Raw genomic sequence first — 8,070 nt, 5'->3', positions numbered from 1 at the left:
AATTGGAGGTATAGTGGACAGCAAAGAAGGTTACCTCAGAGTCCAATGGGATCTTTATCAGATGGGCCAAGGAGTGGCAGATAGAGTTTAATTTAGATAAACGTGAGGTGCTGCATTTTGGAAAGGCAAATCAGGGCTGGACTTATACACTTAATGGTATGGTCCTGGGGAAAGTTGCTGAACAAAGAGACCTTGAGTGCAGGTTCATAGTTCCTTGAAATTGAGTAAACGAGTTGGGAGGTCATGTTGCGGCTGTACAAGACATTGGGTCGGCCACGTTTGGAGTATGGTGTGCAATTCTGGTCTTCCTCATACAGGAAAGACATTGTGAAACTAGAAAGGGTTCAGAAAAGATTTACGAGAACATTGCCAGGGTTGGAGGGTTTGAGCAATAGGGACAGGCTGAATAGGTTGGGGTTCTTTTCCCTGGAGCATTGGAGGCTGAGGGGTGACCTTGTAGAGGTCTGTAAAGTCATGAGGGGTATGGATAGGTTAAGTATGCAAGATCTTTTCCCCAGGGTGGGCGAGTCCAAACCTAGAGGGCATAGGTTTAAAGTGAGGGGGGAAGATTTAAAAGGGACTTAATGGGCAACATTTTTCACGAAGAGGGTGATGCATGTATGGAACGAACTGCCAGAGGAAGTGGTGGAGGCTGGTACAATTACTACGTTTAAAAGGCATCTGGATGGGTATATGAATAGGAAGGGCTTCGAGGGATATGGGCCAAATGCTGGTAAATATAGGATATCTGGTCAGCATGGATGAGTTGGACCAAACAGTCTGTTTTCATGCTGTATACCTCTATAACTCTATTGGACTGTTGGCCTGGGGATTCTGGTCCAGTGACACTACCCCTATGCCACTGCCTCCAGCAAATCTGAGTCTGTTACAACAAGAAGTGCTGTATGAAGGATGTGAGTTATGCCCAACAAGATGAAATTAAAAGAGAAATTCTGTGAAGATACTGACAGATGGTTAGATGGGCAAACTCTGACCCCTCACTTGCTGAGGTCTGGAACTAAGAAATAGCTGTTAGAATTCAACTGACTGTGTAGGAGGGGTGAAAGCAACAAAAATTGCGTGTCAAAGAAACCTAAGCCTATTTGGTTAATTGTAGCTTGAGAATAAAAAGAGGCTTATACAGTTTGAAGGAAAAGACAATCCGTTGTACAAAATTCCAAAGGAAACAAAGAAAAGGAAGGAATAACAAGACGAATTTAAAACATGGTTTGTGTAGAACAAAATATTAGAAGCACTTTGTGGACCATTAAAGATGAGAGAGGGAAGAACAGTTCAGCAGTTTCAAAATGTAGACAGAACAGTGGGTAGTCAGGAAGATAGAAGGAAATAGAAGCATAAGAGTCAGAACAGCCATAAAAGGAAACGAAAAACATTCTAAATCAACAGGACCAGCCCCATGGGGAAGGTGGCAGTGGGGTGTTTGTTACAGTGAAATGTATTCACAGCTCATTAAAACAACAGAAGGTAGAGGTCATGCTGCTGTAATGTTAACATCAGTGGACTGATAATCCAGAATCCTTGGCTAACATTCTGCCATACCATGCCAGATGGTGAAGTTTGAATTCAAATAAATGATCTGGAATTAAAAAGCTAGCCCAATTGCAATTTTAAAAGTTCCTAAGGGAAGGAAATCTGCTATCCTTACCTGGTCTGGCCCACATGTAACTCCAGACCCACAGTGATGTGATGACTCTTAACTGCCTTCTGGGCAATTAGGGATGGGCTTGGCTAGGAAAACCTACACCCCTTGAATGAATTTAAAAAAAAAAGGCTGGGTACAGCTAATCTTAGCTCAGCATTTATTTTTAATATAATGGGTTGGTCATCTAATGGTTACATTGGGTGTAAAGGAAAAAGCTTTGAGTTGATTGTGGAACAAGAAAATCAGGGAGAATTCTGCAGTGGAAGAGATGACTGGCTTACAAAAGGCAGTCCATGTCAGGTATTTATAGGAGGTCTTATGTCAGGGGTAACAAAATTGGGGAATGAGGTTTTTAATAAACAAAAGTTTGTTCTTGGAAATATGGACATTACCAGCAAGGTTGGCATGCATCACATATCCCTGGCTGCTCTCAAGAGAGATAGTGGGAAGTCTTCCTCTTGAATCAGAAGGTGCTCCTGCAGTCCTGTTAAATTGGCAGTTTTAGGGTTTTAACCAAGCAATGAAGGAACAGTGATGTGCAATACAGTAAAATGTGCATTATCCAGCACCTCACAAACCAGAAAGCACCACCAACCTGTATCTTCAAGTGACAAGAGGGTGCTTTTAATTTGCTGCCAGGTTACAAAATGCAGCACTGCTTGTAAAACCCATATGCAGGTACTTCTTGCATGTGACCATTTACAAATTCCACATGGCCCCCTCCTTCTCTCCTTCACCTTTGGTGCTCTGCATTGCCTTTAATGGGTTTTGCATATAAATTAATCAATTGGAAAACACGGGGGATTCCAACTGTTGTTAACAATGTGAAAAACCATGGGTGACTTGAAGACGGGAAGTAAAAAAGAGTGTTTAGCACAACTGGATGTAAAAGAAAAAGCTAAAAGCTGGGCTAAGGGACTGTGGGTACAGCAGTAGTGTCCAAATCACTGAGGCAGAAGACCCATACACAAAAGAAAAACATGATCTGCATTCATCTTTGATGGTCTGCATTGCCCTTAACAGGCTTTGCAGGCAAACTAATGAATTGGAAAACGTGGATGATTTACTGGTGGTGGTTAATAGATGAAAAAAATACCACGGGTGATGGGGGAAGTGTGTAAAAGTACTTCTGGATATAGAAACAAATATATATAAACTGCACACGCTGTGTTTTAACGCAAGTGGTACTCAAACCCCTACCAGGACCCTAACGATGAAAATCAATAACTGGGTCAAAACAAAATTAAGTTTTTGCTCGGCCCGACGATTATGATAGATTGACTGTGTTAAAGTGCTTGTCTGGTATATTTAAGGTCATGGGAATACGATTGGGCTTTAAAAATAGGCAGCCTTTCAATGAGTATGACAGATATCGAAGTCACTATGTAAAATACCAATATTGTTGATATAAAGCAGCTGTGAAAGAACCTGCTGTAATCAGTACCCCAAATAGCTGAATTATTAACTGTTGAAATAACTGATGTCTTTGATTTACCGGCACCACGCGATCCTCACGTGGACCGAATAATGTGAATTTTTCCGTACTTAGTTTTTATTGTCTACCTTGTACATCTGTCTTTATCATGTAATCTGACGTGTGATCTGGTAAGGTCTTAGTCAAATGACGACTAAGCAAAACAAAAAAAAAGATAATATGATCAACATCATTCTAATTTGGTAGACATGACTGGTTATGCAGCACAAGTTATGTTAGCAGTCATTTAAAAAACGAAACAGAAGGCAAGTGTAGGTTCTCAAAGTTGTGTCTGTAGCAGGACCTTTGGACTATACCAATGTCATACAGATATGCTCACAGAACTTTAGCAGCTAGGACGATCACATGTTGTTTATGGAAGAATATATGGTAAAATGGAATGAAAGGGCAAAAAACAAATTTACATTTATTAGTATCTCCAGGCATCCCAAAACGTTTACACCTAATAAGTTATTTTCGAAATGTTGTCTTGTAGGTAAACTCCATGCCCAGTTTTTAATATACTAGAAACACACACGCACATACACACACACACATTGAGATGAATAACCAATTTATTGGTTTTGCTAATGGTGATTGCAGGATAAATGGTGGCCACAATATTAGTAGAACTCCCCTGCTCTGTGTTCTCCTGAGCAGGACTGACAGACCTTCGGTTACAATATTTTATCTAAATGTCACCATAGCCCCAGAGGACCATAGACTGCTCTCTCAAGAGAGAGGGGGAGAGAGATGGCGATGGTGAGGGCGAGCGACACACACTTTGTGCTGAGTTTAACTTGAGGATCATCACACCTCAGGTGAGGAGCAGGGTTGGGAAGGCAGGGCCTTCATGGTGATTTTAGCAGGTACAGGAATTGAACCCGTGGGGATCGACTGTCTGGATGGCTGGTTTGCGATGCAAAGTGATGCCAATAGCGTGGGTTTACTAATGGTCCTATGAGTGTTGACGTTCAGTTTTTTTTTTCTTTTCTGAAGGGGAGAAATTCCAGCAATACTGTGTTACTTCAGCACTGCATTCAAGCAGACAATGAGCTCAAACCCCAAATCCACCACTTTCTGTATCAGAGCCAAATGCACTACCCATTAAGGCAGACTGGAGTGGAGATGGGGTAGCAAAAAGAGTGAAGTAGTTCAGTCGGCCAAACATGAACCATACTAATACATAAATGTCAAAGGAAACCTATTTTAAAAAGAAGAGATAACAAGGTATAGAGCTGGATGAACACAGCAGGCCAAGCAGCATCAGAGGAGCAGGAAAGCTGACGTTTCGGGCCTAGACCCTTCTTCTGAAGAATTTCAATTAAGTGCAGTAAAGAAAAATAGTTTGGGAAGAAAAATAATTGCAGGGACATGGGGAAAGAGCCAGGAATGGGGTCTCCAAAGAACCGAAACACGCACTATGGGCCAAGTGGCTCCCTTCTGATTGGTCTTATTATATAACACAAAAATTAAGTGACCCAAGTTATAACGTGCAAGATCAACTTGGGGTTCAGTAAACTAGCCAGCAGCCCAACAACACAGCATGAGGTTTTAATAGGAGAATCTTAGGATGAGGGGTCAACGTGTGAAGGTGCAAACCCCAGGATGATGGCTAGGTCTGTGCAATGTGCAATGTGCAATTCTGGCCCCCTCTACCATAGCAAGGGCATTCAGACAGTGGAGATTCCCCCAGAAGGGCAACCAAACTGACAGGTATCTGAATTAGGAGAAGCCATGAGGAATTTAGGATTGCTTATTCCGAAGATGAAGGATATAGATTTCCAAAATTCTCAGCAAATCATCAAAAGTTGAACTGTAATTAGATAGACAATATTACCACACCATCCAGAATCAGGGGCTCGGATTCCAGGTTAAGAGGAGACAATTTAGATTAGACAATTTAGTAGAGGATACTGAATGTGAGGCACAGGCTGAAGCCGATATTGTGAGAAAGCTTGAAAGAAGAGGATTTAGATCGTTTTGAGGGAACACAACATTTTGGATGGATAGGAATCATTTCCTTGTTGTGTGTTTTCCATAAAGAAATAATATCAAACTTATATAGGGTGGCACAGTGGCTAGCACCACTGCCTCACAGTGCCAGGGATCTGGGTTCAACTCCACCCTTGGGTGACAGTGTGGAGCTTACATGTTCTCCCCATGTCTGCGTGGGTTTCTTCTGGGTGTCCAGGTTTACATCTACAGTCCAAAGATGTGCAGGTTAGGTGAACCCAGGCCCCCAGCACTGTGAAGCAGCAGTGTTAACCACTGAGTCACCATGCCGCCCCAAAGGATATTTTCAAATACAACAGTGAGCGTTCTTGCACAATCCCAGTCAGAATGGGAGGAGATATCTTTATAAACTAGGCTGAAGAAGAAATAATACTAACTGAACAAGGAAGCTTTCAATCATGGGATTAAAAGGGGCTTTGCATCAGAATAAAACTTCGCTTGGCTACAGGAATCAAAACTGAACCCAACTCAGCAAGGGGAACCGAGGAATAGGTACTCAAGAAGTATTCGTATTGCAGGTAATTTTAGCCTCAAAATTGGGGTCGATATGGACCTTGTGGAGCGTTCAATGCAAAAGGTCTCAAACCTTATCCTAATCTGCCCGCTTCCATGAAACAGAGTTGTGATGGGGTGGGGGTTTGGGACCACAGAAACCACCAGCCCACACCCAGAATAGTGTGTAGAGTTTTGGTGCAAAGAAAGATTATAATGTCATTGAGTGAGTGTGACAAAGGCTCACCACATTTTTCCTGGGCTGGCAGGAATCTTCTACGGTGACAGACTGAGGGGATGGGACTTCTATCTTTAGAAGAATGAGAGACAAATCCCATTTGAAGCATTTTATTTTTCTTTCAAGAAAGAACAAGATGTGTTGGTCAGAAATGAAGTTTCCACTGACCGGGGAATTTCTCCACTCGGGGGGTGATGAATCTTTGTAATCCTCCACTCTAGGGGCGGTGGAGGCTCTGTCATTGCATGTTCAAGACAGAGATTGATTGGTACCTAGTTATTAAAGATGTCAAGGGATAGGAGAATCATGGGGAAGATTATGTTGAGGTAGAAGATCTGCAATGACCAGGTCGAATGGCAAGTTCGAATGGCAAGTTGGTTTGAGGGGCTGAATAGCCTAGTTCTATCGTCTATGTGCATCATACGTGGCACAATGCATGATACGTGCATAATAGGAGGCCAAAGGCTTCAGATTTTCTCTTCCTCAGCTTTAAACAGCCTGCCAGGTTTGCATTTCCAGGCAGTTAAAATGAAATGAGGACTGCTGCATAGAGGAGGCAGATATCTTCCAACCACTACCTGTGGGCCAGGAGGAGCAGGATGGATGTTCACTTAAACTAGATAGGAACGTAGAACTTGTTGCACACGGGATAAAAGTGGACTCAGACAGACTAAGCAAATGGGCAAGAGCCACGACAGCTTGAATATAATCTAAATAAATGTAAAGTTATTCAGTTTGATCACAAAAGCAGAATGGCAGGATAATCTCTTAAATGGCAAGAGGTTGGGAAGTGTGGGTGTCCAAAAGAATCTGGGTGCCCTTGTCCCCACGTTGCTAAAAAATTAACATGCTAGTGCAGCAAGCAATTAGTGTTCTCCTTTCTATGTTCATTTCAGGGGGATTTGAGTCCTGATGTAATGATTTCTGCTGCTGTTGTTGCACTTTAGGTGGGACTTCACGTGGAGTGTTATGTACAGTTTGTATCTCCTTATCCAAGGGTCACCAGATTAATCCCTGGGACGGTGGGACTATTTCAGGAGGGGAGAGTGAAGAAACTGAGCCAGTACTCTCTACAGTTTTAGTGAATGAGAGGTGACCTTGCTGAAACTTGTAAAGTTCTTACAGGCTATGGCAGATGGTACTAGATAATGCATTTCCACTGGCTGGGGACTCTAAAATGAGGAACATAATCGCAGTAGAAGAGGCAGGCCATTGAGACTGAGGTGAGGTAGAACTTCTTCAATGAAAAGCTTATGAATCTTCAGAATTCTCAACCAGATGGCTGTGGAAGTTCAATCAATGAAGGTTCATGCAGAACTTAGCAAGTTTCTGGAGAGTCAGGGCATGAAGGGATTATAAAGATAACGTCATTTTCCCCACACTGAGGAAATTATTAGCCATGATCTAGAATAGTGGTACAGGCTTGATGGGATGAATGGCCCACTCCCATTCCTACCGTTTACCAGACCCACTGTCCACAGCCTCGACTGCGTTTTGAGGAAACTTTTGTTTTTAGACTTACTGAGATCCCCACCTTATCCCACCACCCCAGCTCCGTCATAATAACACAACTTTCCACGTGGGTTTTTTTGATGGAATAGACCCAGACAGATTGTATCCCTGGGTTGCATAGCCAAAAGAAACAGCTGGAGGAGAAGTAGTTGATTATTTAATAGGAGAAATCTCTCCACTGAGGGTTGAGTGTCTTTGGAATAGTCTACTGCAGACAGCTGTAGATGCTTTATTGTTGCATATATTCCAAGGCTGAGATGAACAGTCTTCAGAGAGAAGAGGAGAGGACAGGAAAGGCAGCTTGAAGCAAACTGTATAGAATATTGAAGCAGGCTCAATAGACATAAGAATTACTCCTACTTGTATTTTTCAGAACATTAAAAATAGTATGACATTAGCATTGCTGCCTCAGTGCTAGGGACCCTGTGCAAAGTCTGCACATTTTCCCTGTGCCAGCATGGGTTTCCATTGGGTGCTCAGTTTCCTCCCACAGTCCCAACGATGCACAGGTTAGGTGGACTGCCCATGCTAACTTGTCCCATAGCATGCAGCTGAGGTGGATTAGCCAGTGAATGTGGTAGGGAGCTAAGTCTGGATAGGATGCTCTTCAGAGGTTCAGTGCAGACTCGATGGACTGAAAGGCCTATTTTGGCACTGTAGGGATTATGATTTCAG

The sequence above is a fragment of the Rhincodon typus genome, chromosome 25 (genome assembly GCF_021869965.1).
Source record: "Rhincodon typus isolate 14 chromosome 25, sRhiTyp1.1, whole genome shotgun sequence".
NCBI lineage: Eukaryota > Metazoa > Chordata > Chondrichthyes > Orectolobiformes > Rhincodontidae > Rhincodon > Rhincodon typus.
The sequence above is the reverse complement of the archived record's forward strand: the minus strand, read 5'-3'. Positions refer to the sequence as shown.